Here is an 18,331-nt window from a genome sequence, read left to right as displayed (position 1 = left end):
CTTAAAAGTCACCTCTTGGGCGACTTTGGGGCTTTTAACTGAGTCCTCTCATTTTGGCAAGTAGGTGATGCACCTACTTGTCACCTACCAATATGTGCAGTCTCACAAAAATGCAAATATATGTATACTCCGAGATCATATTGACAAATGGTTTAATGCGTTGGAAACTAGACTCATAGATCTTCAATTTAGTGGGTAGATAACCCTAAAATTCCCAGTAAATTGGGAGAAAAGCTTAGTAAAATTTGACCTAAAATTTAAGTAAAATTATGAACATAAGTTGCGACAATTTTTGTCGACTTTTGTTTCATAACTCGTTTGACTTCAAGACTTATGATACGGATATTATATGATTCAAGTACCATAAAATACAACCTCTTAAGAATATTAGCACCCCTAGGTTTACCCAAAAATACGGGTTACAACATCCTTGATTCGTTTAACTTCTAATACTTGTTAACCACTCTTATACACCATTGTATCATTTAAGACCAATAGGATTAACTTCTTATCATCTCAAAGATAATATCTTCTCATATTTACATTGACTAACTTATAGCATGAACCAACGTACTTGAATATAGGTTGTAATACTCTCCTCCTCTTAGGAACATTCGTCCTCGAATGTAAGGGTTTATGGGGAGTCTATCTCATATTGGACACTTGCCAAACTTGCAAGCAGTTAAACCCAACGTATAGTCTCACAAGACTATACCAAGCATTATGGATATGTACGTTTTCTGTGTATCACCATTTTGTATTAAGGAAGAGTATTCTCAAGCTACTACTTACCTCATAGAGCCATTTCACCTTCTAATGTGTCCTGCATTCCCCCGACATCCTTATTTATATTGAATCTTGAACAAGTAAGGGTATTTAGACTTCATCTCCTCTTCTGAAGCAATCCACTGGGTTTCTGATGCTCGATTTTTACTTGTTGACAATTAGGACACTGGGCTAAAAATTCTACAATAGACTTCTTCCTGTTATCCCACCAATACTGCTCCTTAACATTATGATACATCTTTGTCGAGCCGGGGTGGATGGAATATCGGGATTGATAAATCTCTATCATAATATTCTCTCGCAATCCTGCCACATTAGGCACACAGAATCGGCCCTGGTATCATAGTGACCCATCTCCCCAATCTCGAAAGCCATAATTTTACACTACTGAATGCTCTCTTTCAATCTTACTAAGGTAGGATCTTCGTATTACCGTGCTTTTACCTCATCTACCAAAGATGATTCTACTGTATTCTGTACAGTAACACCTCAATCATTAGAGTCTAACAATCTGATTCTCATATTGGCAAGCTGATGAAGCTCTTTAGTCAACCATTGTCTACCTGCCTCAATGTGTACTGAGCTTCCCATTGACTTACGACTGAGAGCGTCTGCCACAACATTGGCTTTACGGGGATGGTACAATATCTCGACATCGTAATATTTCAATAATGCAAGCCACCTACACTGCCTCAAATTCAACTCCTTCTACTTGAAGATGTATTGTAAACTCTTATGATCAGTGTAGATGTCAACATAGACGCTGTATAAGTAGTTCTGCCATATCTTCAAAGCATATATTTGCTAGATCTTGTTTTAATGATGCGAATAATATACATGTGGAGGAAATCAATTACAAGAAGTAAAGAATACTGCTAGAGTGGTTCATGATGTATAAGTAAAGAAGTCAATTAGCATACAATCCGCAAATCTGGAAAGGTCTCGCAAATCTGGGTGGAATCTAATCAACAAATCAATCAGCAATAACAATGATTAGTTGGGTTGGAAAGAATCAAATAAGCCATGAGTAAAGGCACAAATCAAGGGCAAAATCACAGAAGATTGAAGGATACGAGGAGATTTGGTACGCGAACGCATTTGGAAGAACCAATAATCAAGGAGCAATATTCATTTGTATCTCTGCTGAAGGAAAGCAATCCAGAGAAGCAACGACTCATTCCTTATTCTTGGAAAGAATCAATTCTTTCCAGGGATCAAATCTCTTGGGTTGTCAAGTCTCTACCATCCATCAAAGCATTTATACCTCGTTGTAAACCCTAGTGTTTATACTTTGATCAAACCAAAATCACTTTCTTTATTATACTGCAAACAAGCATTGTAGTTCACTAGGATCTGCCGTGTAACAAGTCAGGGAAAGAAAGAGAGCATAACACTGGCGAGACATTGTATCAAAAACGAGTGCTAGAGAACCAGAGTGAAACTCACTACAACTGTACTCGGAAGAAACTCATTTACTAACGAGAACTCCCTTGAAACCCAAGGGGACTGGACTAGGATTCACATTGAATCCGAACCAGTATAAAAATCCTGGTGTCTTTAATTCCTGAAATTACTTTCTGCAATTTACTTCCTGTTATTATTTCTGTCAATTTATCATATCTAGTCGACTACTTAAGTAATAAGTCAACTAATAAGCAATTATTTTTAAAAGAGTTACAATTCACCCCCCCCTCTTGTACTTTCAATTGGTATCAGAGCTTGTCTCACATTTTACGTTTTCATAACAGCTTGTGAGAAAAGATCATGACAAATCAGGTTATCATATGAGCCTTTTTCAGGAAGGAACTTCACAAGTTAGACCACCATACTTCAATGGACAACATTTCTCTCATTGGAAAGTACGAATGGAAATCTTTGCTAATACTTACGATGTCAAAGTCTAGAGAGTCATCAAAAAGGGAAACTATCCCCTACCGGCTAGCACTCGACCACTTGCTTATCCTGATGATATAGATTCATACTCAAAAGAGCAACTGGAAGCGGTACAAGTGAATAACAAGGCAAGAAACCTGCTTCATAATGCTATAAGTGGTGAAGAATACGAGAAAATATCGAGTTGTGACACAGCCAAAGAGATGTGGGACAAACTTGAGGTCACCTATGAGGGAACCAGCAAAGTAAAGGAAACACACATCAACATGCTAGTTCATGATTATGAACTCTTCTTAATGAAAGAAGGAGAATCCATTAAAGAGATATTTGCTAGGTTTAGCAAAATAATTAGCGACTTAAAGGCATTTGACAAACCCTACACCAGTGGTGATCAAGTAAGAAAAATTCTTAGAAGTCTGCCAACCACTTGGCAGACCAAAGTAGTCATACTAGAATCTCAAGACCTAAACAAATTATCCTATGATGAACTACGAGGAGAACTCATTGCTTTTGAAAGAATGCATCTAAAAAAGACAAATCAAGAAGAGAAAAAGAAAATAGTTGCGTTCAAAACTTCTACTGAAATGGCTGAAAATGAAATTGATGATCCTGAAGCTCTACAAGAAGAGATTGCTATGATGTCTATAAATATGGATGGACTGATGAGAAGATACAGAAACACAAAGAAAGGAAGATACCCACCAAGATGATCCAGACAATACAGCAAACAGGACAAGAACAATGGAAAATGCTATGAATGTGGAAAATTTGGGCATATTCAAGCTGAATGCCCAGAACTGAAAAGGAAGATCTCTAGAGGCTTCAACAAGAACAAATCCTTCGGAAGCTGGAGCGATGCGGATGACTCTAACCACGAAGAAATAGCAAATTTTTGCTTCATGACAATTCTGGAAAATGAAATAAACAAAACTTCAGGATGTTGGACAGATGAAGACGATTCAGATGACGAGAATGAGAACTGTTTCATGGCATGGGGTGAAACTAGTGAGGTAAGATCTTATGACTGTGAAAGATGTAATGAATTGTAGGATATTCTTGATTCAACCTTGAAAGGGTCTCAAAAAATGATGAATGAGCTTAAGAGACTCACTAGGGAGGTTAAAGACTAGAAACTAAAACATGAAGTATGTAAAATTGAAAAGGAAGTACTTCAGGAAGAGTTTGAGGTTTTGCAAATGCAGCTCAACAGCTTGCGCAAATCCATCAGTCATAGTTCTGTTAAGTCAAACCAGACGACTTACAAGTCGACTGGAAAGGAACCAACCAGAACCAAGTCAACCAGTCGGTCGGACCAGGTGACTTACAAGTCAACTAAGAAAGAACCAGCTAGAACTAAGTCAGCTAGTTCAAACACTTATGAAAGACCTATAAGCAGGTCTGAAGCTACATGTCATTACTGTAATAAAAGTGGGCATAAATATTCCTTTTGTTATTTTCGTAAATCAAATGTGTTAGGATGGGTTTGGAAACCAAAAAATTCTAAACCTAGTAGTACTAACCCTTCAGGACCCAGGCAAGCTTGGGTACCTAAAAGAAAGTAATCATCTTGTTTTGCAGGAATACCACAGAGTAAGACACAAAGGAAAATGGTATCTAGATAGTGCGTGTTCCAGTCATATGACAGGAGACAAAAACCTGTTCAAAGAAGTTACAAAAATCGATGGAGGAAGTGTTAAATTTGGAGACGATTCAAGGGACAAAATAGTCGGTACTGGAACAATTCTCTTCAATAACAATTGTGACATTACTGAAGTTTATCTCGTCGATGGACTAAACTACAATCTCTTGAGCATAAGTCAACTCTGCGATTCTGGATATGAGGTAAAGTTTAAGAAAACAGGTTGTGCTATTGAAGACGAATCAGGTAAGATAATTCTTCCTGGAAAAGGTATGGAAATGTTTATATACTTGATGGTTTTGAAAATATAGATGACCATATTTGTTTATCTTCTATGTCTAATGATCCATGGTTATGGCATAGGAGACTAGGTCATGCTAGCATGCATTTGATTGAAAAACTGTCCAAACATGATTTAGTTGTTGGTTTGCCTAAATTGAATTTTTCTAGAACTCATGTTTGTGATGCATGTCAAATGGGTAAACAGACCAGAAATTCTTTCAAAAAATAAAGATATAGTATCTACTTCAAAACCTTTGCAATTACTTCATATGGACTTATTTGGGCCTACTAGAACTGCTAGCATAGGAGGAAAGAGGTATGCATTTGTTGTTGTTGATGATTTTTCATGTTTCACTTGGGTAATCTTCTTGTCTCATAAGGATGAAGCTTTACGAAATTTTGAAGTTTTCTGCAAAAGGGTTGAAAGAGAAAGGGGACATCTGATCTCAAAAATTTAGAGTAACCATGAAGGAGAATTTGAAAGCAAAGCTTTTGAAGACTTCTGTAACGATCAAGGATACACTCATAATTTCTCTACACCATGCTCACCACAACAAAATGGGGTTGTGGAAAGAAAGAACAGAACTCTCCAAGACATGGCAAGAACCATGCTACTAGAACATTCATTGCCAAACCACTTCTGGGCAGAAGGTGTAAGTACTGCTTGTCACATCCTCAACCATTGCCTCATAAGGCCAATTCTGAAAAGACCCCATATGAACTCTGGAAAGGTAAACGTTCGAATATCAGTTACTTCCATCCCTTTGGAAGCAAATGTTTCATTCATAATAACGGTAAGGATAATCTTGGAAAGTTTGATCCAAGAAGTGACAAAGGTATTTTCTTGGTTATTCATTAAATAGCAGATCTTTTAGAGTCTATAATAAACGTACTTTATGTGTAGAAGAATCTATACATGTTATATTCGATGAAAATAATCCCTTGGTCGAGAAAGGAACTACTGTAGGTGAAGAAGATCAAACTCAAGAAGCTCAGGATAAAGGAAAATCACAAGAGTCGACTAATACATCTGGGGTTATCGAGTCAACTGGTGAAAATAGTAGTAATATTCCAGATCCACAAATCGAGTCGATTACAAATGCAATTCGACCAAATGAATGGAGAAGCGAACCCGAATATCCTCAGAAATTTATTATAGGGGATCCAAACGAAGGAATGAAAACCAGGGCTGCTCTCAAGAAGAAAGCCAACATTGCATTGATTTCTCAAATTGAGCCAAAAAAGATAGAGGAAGCACTAAATGATTCAAGCTGGGTGCAAGCCATGCAAGAGGAATTAGATCAATTCAGCAAGAATCAAGTGTGGAAACTAATACCCAAACCTGATAATATGTCTGTAATCGGAACAAAGTGGGTATTTAGAAACAAATTGAACGAGGATGGAAAGGTCATAAGAAATAAAGCTAGACTAGTTGCTTAGGGCTATTCACAGCAAGAAGGAGTCGACTATGATGAGACTTTCACCCTAGTAGCTCGTTTGGAGTCCATACGAATTCTTCTGGCATACACATCTTTAAAGGATTCAGGTTGTTTCAAATGGATGTTAAAAGCGCCTTTTTAAATGGATTTATCGAGGAAGAAGTTTTTGTGAAACAACCTCTAGGCTTTGAGGACTCAAAATTTCCATACCATGTATACAAGCTTACTAAAACACTGTATGGGTTGAAACAAGCTCCACGTGCCTGGTATGATAGGCTGAGTACCTTTCTTATTGATCATGGCTTTACAAGAGGTAAAATAGACACTACTTTATTTATTAAACGATCATCAAAAGGTAACCTCATTATTCAAATTTATGTTGATGATATTATATTTGATAGTTCTAACCCTCTTATGTGCAAGGAATTTTCAAATCTTATGCAAAGCGAATTTGAAATAAGCATGATGGGTGAGCTCATGTTCTTCCTTGGGCTACAAATTCAACAATCCAAAGAAGGAACTTTTATATGTCAGACCAAATATACAAAAGGGTTGATTCAAAAATTTGGTATGAACAATGCAAAATCAATTGGCACTCCAATGAGCCCCGCTACAAATCTAGACAAAGATGTACATGACACCCCTATTGATGAAACCAAATATAGGGGAATGATTGGATCACTACTATATCTGACAGCAAGTCGACCAGATATTATGTTCAGCGTATGTAAATGTGCCAGGTTTCAGTCATCTCCCAAGGAGTCACATTTGACTGTTGTAAAGAGAATCATTCGATATCTCATTGGAACTGTATCTTATGGATTGTGGTATCCTCGCTCTAACTCTTTTAAACTAGAAGGTTTTTCAGATGCTGAACTTGCAGGTGATAAAGAAGATAGAAAAAGCACAAGCGGCACATGTCAATTACTAGGAAAGACTTTAATATCCTGGAACAGTAAAAAGCAAGCATCAGTCGCTTTGTCCACTACTGAAGCTGAATACATTTCTATTGGACAATGTTGTGCACAACTAATATGGATGTCTCATCAATTGGGTGACTATGAGCTTTCGTTTAAACCTATACAAATCTTTTATGATAATTCTAGTGCTATTTGTCTTTCAAAAAATCCTGTACATCATTCCAGAGAAAAGCATATAGATATTAAGCGTCATTTTATTAGAGATCATGTTCTTAAGGGAGACATAGAAATATCCTTTGTTGGAACTTCTGCACAATTAGCTGATATTTTTACTAAGCCTTTGTTAAAAGAAAGATTTTGTACTTTGAGAAAATTACTTGGTATTATTTGCATTTCTAATAACTTTTAGGACCTATGTGCTTAGTTACTTTTAAAGTGCTATAATTGCCTTTTCCCACGCCTTAATTACGCCTCCGATTTTTTCCTCTCTTTTTTGCTTATTTCACATCAATTCGCAGTTCAAAGATGGAAAGCCAATAATCACGTCTTCTCAACTGACAACTTTTCCTTTCCTGTACTCAACCGTCAAAACCCTCTTCTTAAGTTAGAAAACCCCATCTCCATCTCCTCTTCAATACCTCTAGCAAAGCCCCTTCTCTATAATGGCGAAACACTCCAAAAATCCCTCTGCATCCACCAGAAAGAGTACCCGCTCCAAAGCAAAAGCCCCTTCTGCGCCTCCTGAGCAAGTAGACCCAGGGTTTGATCGCTCTGAAGGCTTCGTCTCATCTCAGGGAGATTTCTCTGAACACTCCCAACTTCTAAGAGAAAAAGCTTTAGGCAAGCGACCCATGGAAGATCCCCCTATTTTATCCACCCCAAAGAAATCAAAGGTTGATTTCTCCGCCTCACTCGAGTCTGACCTAAATTTCTGGGATACCCCAAATAGGGATCTTTTCATTACTCTTAAAGACAAGCCTATCGCCCATGGAAGGGTCGTAGATCTTGATGATATGAAAGCCCTTAACTGTAAGGTTAAAGAACTTTTTGTTTATCAAGGGTGGGAAAAATTCCTCTCTATTCATCCGCCTAAGGTATTTGAACCCCTGGTCAAAATGTTTTATGCAAATTTTTGCTCTAGTAAACCGGATAGGTTGGACTAGGTAAGCGCATTGTTCTTGATTGTGCCTTGTTTGACTCACTTTTTCAATGTCGTTGCTATGGTTTCCCTACTCTGTTTAAAAACATGTGTCCTGATGACTTTGAAATCTCTTTTGACCAAGCCAAATAGTGCATTGTTGAGTGTCCCTCTGAAATCCTTCCAAACCAATTGGGCCTCAATGATGTTAGTTTTGAAACTCGGGTTCTGGCCCATATTGTGGCAACCACCCTGCTTCCCCGAACTAGTTCCTTTTCAACCTTCTCTCAAAGAGATACATTCTTTGTATACTGCCTTATCACCAAACTCAAAATCAAGCTTTCCTGGGTTATCAATTTCATGATAGAAAGTGCTGAAGATCCCACTAGTTTACCCTATGGCATGGCAATCACTCATATTCTGGAAGCCCATCAAATTTCTCTGTCCAACTATCCTTTCATCACTGTCTCCAAGTCCTATAATTCTAGAGCTTTTGCTAGTATGGGCTATGTGAGTATCAAGGGATCCTGAGTTAAGAAAAGTGAGAGTGAAGCAAAGTAGGCCCCTATAGAATCCAAACCTTCACCCGCTGTTCCTCCTCCTACTCTTGTCAGTTCTGAGCTTAGTGAGAAGCTTTGCACTATTAACTCCCAACTCTCTAACATCAAGAACCTTCTTTCAGCCACTTAGTCTACTATGGGTGACATTCATGCTATTTCCAAGGAAACAGGGTCTGACGTGTCAAAAATCAGAGTTGTTGTTCTCAGAGTGAGGGAGAATGCTGTCAAAGCTTTCAAGGAGGTTCACGACAGGCTGGATGGTATGAGCGTCTCTGCAAATACAAGCTTCGAACAGTTAAATGAGGTCATCTGCAACACCCTTACCTATTTCCTGCGCCGCTAGTGTGGATGTTTTTAAGACTATGTGTTTGTTTTTTATTGGAAATTTGTTTTGGTGGTTTGTGGGCTGTGGTTTAAGCCCCTAGATAATTATGTTTTTGCTGCTACTGTGGGCTGTTTTACCAGCCGCTGGATAATCTCTTTACCTCTTCTGCTTTACTGCTATCTATTCTCTTATTTCCTCTTTGTTGATGACAAAAAGAGGGAGAAAATCTATGTGTATAGGTAGCATATATTGGTATATTGTACAGGTACAATTTGACTGCATACATTGAGGAAGAGTATCATGGAACTAGTCGACTGCATACATTGAGGGGGAGTATCATGGACAAGTCAAGTCGACTAGTAAAACACAGGGAAGTCGACTGGTGTTTACTTCTTTGCATTATTATATTATTTTGTCATCATCAAAAAGGGGGAGATTGTTAGATCTTATTTTAATAATGAAAATAATATACATGTGCAGGAAATCAATTACTAGAAGTAAAGAAGACTGCTGGAGTGGTTCATGATGTATAAGGAAAGAAATCAATTAGCATACAATCGGCAAATCTGGAAAGGACTCGCAAATCTGGGCGGAATCTAATCAATAAATCAATCAGCAATAACAACGATTAGCTGAGTTGGAAAGAATCAAATAAGCCTTGAGTAAAGGCACAAATCAAGTGCAGAATCACGAAAGATTGAAGGATACGAAGAGATTTGGTACGCGACCGCATTTGGAAGAACCAACAATCAAGGAGCAATCTTCATTCGTATCTCTGTTGAAAGAAAGCAATCAAGAGAAGCAACGGCTGATTCCTTATTCTTGGAAAGAATCAATTCTTTCTAGGGATCAAATCTCTTGGATTGTCAAGCCTCTACCATCCATCAAAGCATTTATACCTCATTGTAAACTCTAGTGTTTATACTTTGATCAAACCAAAATCACTTTCTTTATTCTATTGCAAACAAGCATTATAGTTCACTAAGATCTGCTGTGTAACAAGTCAGGGAAAGAAAGAGAGCATAACACTGGTAAGGCATTGTATCAAAAACGAGTGCTGGAGAAACTGAGTGAAACTCACTACAACTGTACTCGGAAGAAACTCATTTACTAAAGAGAACTCCCTTGCAACCCAAGGGGACTAGACTAGGATTTATATTGAATCTGAACCAGTATAAAAATCCTAGTGTCTTTAATTCCTGCAATTACTTTCTGCAATTTACTTCCTGTTATTATATCTGTCAATTTATCATATCTAGTCGACTACTCAAGTAATAAGTCAACTAATAAGCAATTATTTTTAAAAGAGTTAAAATTCACCCCCCCCCTCTTGTACTTTCAATATTAGTATAGCCAATTCCAAATCATAGGTAGGGTAATTCTTTTCATGCTTCTTCAATTGTCTTGATGCATAAGCAATCACCTTCCCACGTTGCATCAATACGCACCCCAAACCTATACATGAGGCATCACAATATACAACATAACCTTTTGTTCCTTCTGGGAGAGTGAGCACTTGCGCGGATGTCAATTGGTTCTTTAGCTCTTGAAAACTTCATTTACAAGCGTCAAACCACTGGAACTTAGTAGCTTTTTGTGTTAACTTAGTCAATGGTGCTGATATAGAGGAAAACCCTTCTACAAATAGCCTATAATATCCTGTTAGCCCCAAGATGCTGCAGACTTATGATGGTGTTGTAGGTCTCGGCCAATTCTTTATTGCATCGATCCTCTAAGTGTCGACACTAATACCCTTGTCAAATATCACATGGCCAAAGAATGCTACTGAGTTCAGCCAGAATTCACATTTGGAGAGCTTAGCATATAACTTATGATCCTAAAGCGTCTGTATTACTATCCGCAAGTGGCCCGTATGTTCCGCCTCCGAACGAGCATACACCAGAACATTATCAATGAATACAATCACGAACACATCAAGATAGGTCCTGAATACGGTATTCATGAGAAACATAAAAGCTGTTGGGGCATTTGAGCCTGAACGACATCACCAAGAACTCAAAGTGCCCATATTTTGTCTGGAAGACCGTCTTTGGAATATACTTCTCCTTAACCCTCACCTGATAATACCCTGAACGTAAGTCAATCTTGGAGAATACTTGGCACCCTGGAGTTGGTCAAAAAGGTCGTCAATCCTTAGAAGTGAATACTTGTTCTTTATAGTAAATTTATTCAACTATCGATAATCGATACACATCCTTAACGACCCGTCTTTCTTCCGCACGAACACAATGGGTGCACCCGAAGGTGAAGTGATAGGCCTTATGAAGCCCTTATCCAGCAAGTCCTTCAATTGCGCCTTCAACTCTTAGAACTCTGTCGAGGCCATCCTATATAGAGGAATAGATATGGGTTGAGTGTCAGACAACACATCAATGCTAAACCCAGTCTCCCATTCAGGAGGAATGCCTGGGAGTTCATCTGGGAAAACATCTGGAAATTTATTAACCACGGGGATTGATTTTAGAGTAGGCGGCTTCGCCTCCGCATCCCTAACGTGAACTAGATGATAAATGTAGCATTTTGAGATCATCTTCCTTGCCTTAAGATAGGAAATAAACCTACATTTCGGTGTCGCAATGTTCCCCTTCCATTCAACGACGGGTTCACCAGGAAACTGAAACCTAACCATCTTCATACGATAGTCAACATTTGCATAGTATGAGGCCAACCAGTCCATTCCCATTATCACATCGAAATCAACCATTTCTAACTCAAATAAATTCGCCAAGGTTTGACGACTACAAACTATCACTGTGCAACCCCTATATATGCTTCTAACAATCATAAAATCTCCTATCGGAGTAGATACCACAAGTGGTTTACTTATCAATTCAGGTTCAACGCCAAACTTATTAGCCACAAAGGGTGTAACATATGATAATGTAGATCCCGGATCAATCAACGCGTAGAGTATCTTTGGAAGCTCATTCATTACATTATGTGCAATTAGAGTCATGCAAAAGAAGAAAAGGGATAGCCTCACATACCTTATATATAAACTGCCCAACCTCAAGCTATGCAAATGTCATGACTCTTTAGTCTACAATAAGAGAAATGATACTATCATTATCTTTTAGGCGTCGCAACTATTATGTATCGACCACAACCTATTTTACGATGAAACGGACATCACCTCCCTTATATATATGAATTCACACAAGTCAAAACAATCACCAAACAGACCAACATACCCTATCACTTCATACACATTACGACAACCATAATAGTGTCAAACAATCTGAATATGTTACGACGAACGACCAGCAAACAACCCTCCCATTATGTGGTGTTTCTCCACACCCTTCCTCCTCTAAACTCCATAAAAACAGTAGCAAAAGAGACAACCTAATGGAAACACGAAACAATCCACAAAATAGTCCCACAAGTTCGGCAACTCAAAATTAATTTTTCAGTTTACTTAAATGCGTTTCGACTTGTATTTTCTTTCAAATTGAGAAACACAACCAAAACTACATAATTATACCTCTTATCCAATAAACCAGCTATTAATTCAACTTAAAAATAAGTTCACAACCAGCCAACCATGACACAAGAACAAACAACATACCACTCTTTCGAAACTCGCTAGGTCTATTCTTTACGATCGAGTTACAACTCGTAAACGCATAGATAATGGAAGGAGAAGCATAGCCTTACCTTGTACTGAGTATAACCCATGAAACCTGGTCCTTCTTCATCAAAAATCAGCTCCTCAATGCAGCTACAAGAAGGAGAAAGAGAAACTAGCAAGTTGTCCGGACTTTTCGGCACTAGAATCACGTCGTAACACCCGAAATACCCTAGGGTTTGTGTGGGATTTTTGGGGAGGAGTTGCAGGGATTCAATTTGGTTTTCACGGTCTGAAAGATGGGTGAAATAAATGAGTTTATAATTCCTTAAAAGTCACCTCTTGTCCGACTTTGGGGCTTTTAACTGAGTCCTCTCATTTTGGTAAGTAGGTGATGTACCTACTTGTCACCTACCAATATGTGCAGTCTCACAAAAATGCAAATATATGTATACTCCGAGATCATATTGACAAACAGTTTAATGCGTTGGAAACTAGACTCATAGATCTTCAATATAGTGGGTAGATAACCCCATAATTCCCAGTAAATTGGGAGAAAAGCTTAGTAAAATTTGACCTAAAATTTAAGTAAAATTATGAACATAAGTTGCGACAACTTTTGTCGACTTTTGTTGCATAAGTCGTTTGACTTCAAGACTTATGATACAAATATTATATGATTCAAGTACCATAAAATATGACCTCTTGAGAATATTAGCACCCCTAGGTTTACCTAAAAATACGGATTACAACATCCTTGAGTCGTTTAACTTCTAATACTTGTTAACCACCCTCATACACCCTTGTATCATTTAAAACTAATAGGATTAACTTCTTATCATCTCAAAGATAATCTCTTCTCATATTTATGTTGACTAACTTATGACATGAACCAACGTGCTTGAATATGGGTTGTAACATTAATGCCCACAAAGCTCTATGCTCTAACTCCACTAGTAAGTGAAATGCCTTCCCAAACACCAACATGTACGGTGACATGCCGATCGTAGTTTTGAAAGCGGTATGATAGGCCCAGAGTACATCACCTAACTTTTTCGCCCAATCTGTTCTTGTAGCGTTCACAATCTTTGTCAACACGCTCTTTATCTCTCTGTTCAAAACTTCCACTTGCACAGTCGTTTGTGGATGATATGGGGTGGCAACCTTGTGGTGTACATCATACTTTTCTAACAACTTTGCAAAGGCTTGATTACAGAAGTGAGTGCCTCCGTCACTGAATATTGCCCTTGGAGTGCCAAATCAGGTAAATATACTCTTTCTCAAAAAACTAATTACCCCATTCGTATCATTTGTAGGGAGTGTTGCAGCCTTCACCCATTTGGACACGTAATCCACAACGATGAGTATGTATTTGTTTCCATATGAGCTACGAAAGGCCCCATGAAATCGATTCCCATTATATCAAACACTTCTGCCTCCTGAATTGAATTCATAGGAATCTCATGTTGGCAGGAATTATTCCCAGTTCGTTGGCATCACAACCCTTCACCCATAAGTGTGCATCTTTGAACAACGTCGTCTAGTAGAAGCCCGACTCCAACACTTTTGCCACTGTCCTTACTCCCCCGAAATGGCCACCATAAGCTGACGCATGACAAGTTTGCAAAATTAAAGATTGGTCTATCTCGGGGATACATCTCTGGATCATGTTATCAACACAAATCCTGAACAGATAAGGCTCATCCTAATAATACATGCGACAATCACAAAAGAACTTTTTCTTTTTTTATAGAGGAAAGGTCATAAGGAATAATATTGCTCGCGAGGTAGTTTCCAATGTCAGCATACCATGGCGCTACCTCAAGACTTATGGCTAATAGTTGTTCATTCGGGAAAGTCTCCACAATCTCATCCACCTCAACCTTCTTCTCGGCTCCTTCCAGCCTAGACAAGTGATCAGCCACTTGGTTCTCCGTTCCCTTTCGGTCACGGATTTCCAAGTCAAATTCTTGTAGCAGTAACACCCATTGAATCAGGCACGATTTTGAATCCTTCCTCTCGATTAAGTACCTGTGAGCAACATGGTGAATATAAACAATTACCTTCGAGCCTATCAGGTATGACCTGAATTTGTCAAATGCGAACACCACTGCTAGCATCTCCTTCTCGGTCACTGTGTAATTTAGCAGGGCACCACTCAGAGTTCTACTTGCGTAGTATATTGGATGCATGACTTTGTCTTTTCGCTGCCCAAAACGTGCTCCCACAACATATTCACTTGCATCACACATCAGCTCAAATGGTTGCTCCCAGTCAGGGGAAACTATGATAGGTGTTGTTACTAACTTCTTCTTCAATTCCTCAAAAGCTACCCTGCAGTCATCAGAAAACACAAAAGGGTGATTTTTTTCAAGCAATTTACACAACGGGTTAGCAATTTTGGAAAAAACATTTATAAATATCCTATAGAAACTGGCGTGTCCGAGGAAACTTCTTATTGCTTTGACGGAAGTGGGTGGTGGAAGTTTTTCGATCACATCAACCTTTGCATGATCTACCTCAATGCCTTTACTCGACACTAGGTGCCCCAAGACTATACATTCTTGTACCATGAAATGGCACTTTTCCCAGTTGAGTACCAGATTAGTCTCAATACACCTCTGCAATACTCTTCTCAAGTTCATAAGGCAATCATCGAATGAGTCCCCCGCCACTGAGAAGTCATCCATGAAAACCTCAATTATTCCTCTACCATATCTGTGAAGATGGCCATCATGCACCTTTGGAATATGGCAGGTGTATTGCATAGGACAAACGGTATTCTTCGAAAGGCATAGATACCATAAGGGCAGGTGAACGACGTTTTCTCTCTATGCAATAGAAATCTGATTATACCCCGAGTACCCATCCTGAAAGTAGAAGTGGGAACTCCCTGCCAATCTTTCTAGCATCTGATCAATGAATGGCAGTGGGAAATGGTCTTTCCGAGTAGCCATGTTCAACTTTCTGTAATCTATACAGCTTCGTCAACCTGTGACTGTTCGTGTTGAGATCAACTCATTCTTATTATTTTTCACTACCGTCATACCGGCCTTCTTTGGCATACACTGGACTGGCTTAACCTAGTTACTGTCAGAGATGGGGAATATGATTCCCGCATCTAACCACTTAATCACTTCTTTCTTCACCACTTCTTTCATGTTAAAGTTCAGCCTTCTTTGATGTTCTTTGGAAGGTTTGTGCCTATCTTCCAGTAAAATCTTATGCATACAGAAGGTCGGGCTGATACCCTTAATATCTGCAATGGTCCAACCAATTGAAGTTTTGCACTCCATCAATACCTGCAAAAGCTGCTTTGCCTGCACATTTAACAAACTAGATGAGATAATAACATGTAAAGTTGAGTTAGGTCCCAAAAAAGCATACCTGAGATGAGGTGCTAGAGGCTTTAGTTCCAACTTTGGTAGATCTTCTTTCGACGGCTTAGCTAGAGGAGTTTTCATTTCTTCTAAGTGCAAAGGCTCAAATTCGAGCTCTATTCTCTAAAATCCCTGGCCTTGAGCAAGTACCTACTCCTCCAAGTCCTCTCCATTTTCTTCGTCTAAGTTCTTGAGACATGCTGCTAGAGGGTCCTTAGTGTTCAATGTCTCATCTTCCTCTTCCAAAATTACATCAACAACTTCTATTATAGAGCAGTTAGCAAATTAACTTAGTCACCGTATAGATTTCTACACATTGAATGTTATTTCTTCATCATTTAGTCTCATTTTGAGTTTTCCAGTTTCATAGTCAATTAAAGCTCTCCCAGCCAAGAATGGTCATCCCAAAATTATAGGAATCTCCTCGTCAACCCGACAATCGAGAATGACAAAATCTGCTGGGAAAACAAACTTCCCAACCTGTACTAATATATCATCAAGGACACCAGAGGGTCTCTTTACTATCCGGTTAGCTAGTTGTAGTAACATGGATGTGGGTCTAGCTCTTCCAATGCCTAGCCTTTTGTAGATAGCCAGGGGCATCAAGTTTATGTTTGTCCCCAAATCACAAAGTGACTTAGAAAACACATAGTTTCCTATTGTGCATGGAATTGTGAAACTCCCTGGGTCAGACAGATTCTCAACTATGGGTCTCGTCACAACAACACTACAAGTCTGACTCAGTGTAACCGTGGCCAAGTCTTGAAATTTGAACTTACGAGACATCAAGTCCTTCATTATTTTTGCATAACCAGACATTTCCTTTAAGGGGTCAATCAATGGAATGTTCACTTGAATTTGCTTCAACATCTCCAAGAATTTCTTATACAGCTCGTCTTTCTAATTGGCCAATCTTTGTGGGAATGGTGCTAAAGTCGCTTCTTCCCTGTGATTTGGATTTTATTTTTCTCAGGCACTGCTTCTACTGTCATTTCTTGTACTACCTCAGTCTCCTTCGCAACCTCTTTTTCTTTGCTGGTGTTCTCTTGTTCCTATTGTACCATCACCTCAGTTAACCCTGTTGAATCATCTATCTCAATGGGTACTGGCACAAGTGTTTCAGTAGGTCGACTTTCACGAGCAATTTTTTGCTCTAGATCCAGGTCTCTACCATTTCGTAGACTCACTGCCATAAGCTATTTCGGGCCCTACTCTTTTGGATTGATTTGTGTGTCTGTAGGTAACGTCCCTTGGGGATGATTATTTAGAGCCATCGAAATCTGTCCTAATTGAATCTCAATACCCTTTATTACCGATTCATGTAATTCTACTCTCTTAGTTATTTTTCCAATGGACCCAATCAGTTGTTGCAACATTCCCTTAAGTTCAGCAAACCCATCATCTTGTCTCACAATCTGTTGTTGTTGATAAACATGCTGCTGATTTTGCTAGTTGTAACCTTGTTGCCTTTGGTAGGGCACCACTTGATCTTGTGGTCGCATAGCTCCAGGATTGTTGTTGTTATTGTACTGCTGCTGTGCTAGTCTGTATTGTTGATTTTGCTGACCTCAATTCTTATTACCTTGCCTTTGTCCCCCATAGCTGGCCACATAGTTCATATCTTCCTGATATTGCTGGTTGTCACCTTCCGCACTCCACAAGAAAACATATGGTTGGTTAATGCATGGCGTATATAAGCCTCCGTTAGTTTCGTCAACTATGTGTACCTACTGCTTCTAGCCTGATTCGTCTATCTTTTTGGTGAGGATACTCATTTACGTCACTAGAGTGGTCATATTTTCAGCTATGAAGTTGTTTGGGTCCAAAGCCACTGAATGAACTACAGGAGTGATTGTAGAGTCTCTTGTCATCCATCCTGAGTTTTGGGCCATCTTATCAAGTAGGATCTTGCTTTCTCTGAATGTTTTGCTCAAAATGCTCCATCAGCTGAAGCATCAAGATTGGCCTTTAAGCTATCTGCCAATCCCATGTAAAACCTCTAGCCCAACATCTGCTCCGGAATGCCATGATGTGGATACTTAACTAGCATACCCTTGAACCTCTCCCACATTTCTTGTAATGTTTCTGTTAGTTTCTGCCTGAAGCTCAATATCTCATCAATTTACTTATCAGTCTTATTGGGTGGGTGGAATTTGTTTAAAAATTGCTTGACTAATTCCTCCCAAGTAGTGATAGTTTATGGGGAGTGAATTAAGTGATGTCTGAGCCTCTCCCTTCACCGAGAATGGAAACAACAACAACTTTATTGCTTCCGATATCACATTAGGTTGCCTTTGCGTGACATATATCGATAGGAAATTCTTCAGATGCTGTTGAGGATCTTCAACGTACGACCTTGAAAATAGTCCCTTGTTCTGCA

The 18,331-nt window shown here is 38.9% G+C and overlaps 1 non-coding gene across 1 annotated transcript; it reads left to right on the top strand.

Moving 5' to 3' along the window:
• The first annotated feature begins 17,972 nt into the window (after positions 1-17,972).
• Positions 17,973-18,079, top strand: LOC138882448 (small nucleolar RNA R71). Its single transcript, XR_011404051.1, has one exon. It is a non-coding gene; the product is annotated as a small nucleolar RNA R71 (small nucleolar RNA).
• Positions 18,080-18,331: the final 252 nt, after the last annotated feature.

Source organism: Nicotiana sylvestris, chromosome 11 (genome assembly GCF_000393655.2).
Source record: "Nicotiana sylvestris chromosome 11, ASM39365v2, whole genome shotgun sequence".
Taxonomy (NCBI): domain Eukaryota; kingdom Viridiplantae; phylum Streptophyta; class Magnoliopsida; order Solanales; family Solanaceae; genus Nicotiana; species Nicotiana sylvestris.
Note: the sequence above shows the minus strand (reverse complement) of the source record. Positions and strands in the feature narration are given on the sequence as shown.